Genomic DNA, 1279 nt, shown 5'->3' with positions numbered 1-1279 from the left:
TCTCGGGCCCCCCCCCCCTCCCCCTCTGTTGAAGGAACCCCCCCCCCCAGCTGCCAGGGCGAGGGACCCGGGTCTACCGCCCCCTGGCACCAGCGCCTGAGCCCCGGCTTCTGCAGCGAAGTGGGGGGCACGGCCTGGCTCCCCGCTGCTGCCCTCCTCCAGGGCACTGGGTGCAGCAGGACAGAGCAGGGCTGCGTGGGACGGTCCGAGTGGGGCTGTTGCAGCCAGGGCGAGCCCCGCACTGCCCACCCTGGAGCAGAGTCGTGCCCCTTGCTGCTTCCGGGTGGGCAGGGGGCACCTCGCCAGGCGGCGTGGGGCCCACCGCAGCAAGGAGCTTCCCTGCGCGGGCTGCTGGGCCGGAGCTCTGCTGGGCCGCAGGGAGCTCTTCGCAATGGTGCAAAGTCCGCGGTTTCTCTGTTAAGGAGAAATCTGCGTTTTCCTTGGGGGGGGAATCTGCATTTTTGTTTTCCGTGGGAAACAGAAAACCCAGATCTCCGGAGATCACCCGTGAATCGGGACTGCCAACAGCTGTGTGTGTGTGTGTGGGGGGGGGTGCATGCGAGTGCGTATGTGCGTGCATGTGAATCTGCATGGGACTGTGCCTGTGTGTGTGGGCGTGAATGTGTGTGCATAGCGTCACACAAATGCGCATGTCAAAGTATGCAGATGTGTATAGGTATTCGTGAGTGGCAGATGTAAGTGTGCAGGGGTGTGTGAGCGCGAGTGTATGTTCCAGTCCTTCTGGGCTTGGAGCTGAGGATCCCCTGAGGCTGGGCAGCGCCCCGGGCTGTCCTGCATCGATGGACCTGGTCAAGCTCAGTGCCCCCTGCCCATAGCCGAGGCTGCCCCACAGACTTGGGCCCCTCCAGTGCCTGGCCCAGTCCATCCAACACCACTGCCTGCAGGCCGGTGGCCCTTGGGCTCCAGCTGGGGTCGGCTCCGGCCGCGCAAGGGAGGCCGGGCCATGCCTGGCATGAGCTGCTCTGGCCCACGGGCAGCTCAGCAGCAGGGAGCTGGGGGCATGCGCCTGGCTCGGCCTGTGGGGGCCCGAGCCCCTGGGTCTGGGGGGGGCAGCTGCAAGCAGGAAAGAAGAGACGAGCCCAGCTCGCTGAAGGCATAAATGTCATGTTCACGTAGAGGACAACACCGACAACACCACACATCCCTACAACAACACAGCCCCGCACCGCACGGCATGGCCCGTCAGGCACCCGGGGACAGGGCATGGGGGAGAGGGGGCACGGCGGGGGCATTTTTGGGGTGGGGGGGGTTGCTGCTG

This window comes from Gavialis gangeticus, unplaced genomic scaffold, assembly GCF_001723915.1.
Source record: "Gavialis gangeticus isolate Ggan-Ray unplaced genomic scaffold, GavGan_comp1, whole genome shotgun sequence".
NCBI classification, from domain to species: Eukaryota; Metazoa; Chordata; order Crocodylia; family Gavialidae; genus Gavialis; species Gavialis gangeticus.
Note: the sequence above shows the minus strand (reverse complement) of the source record.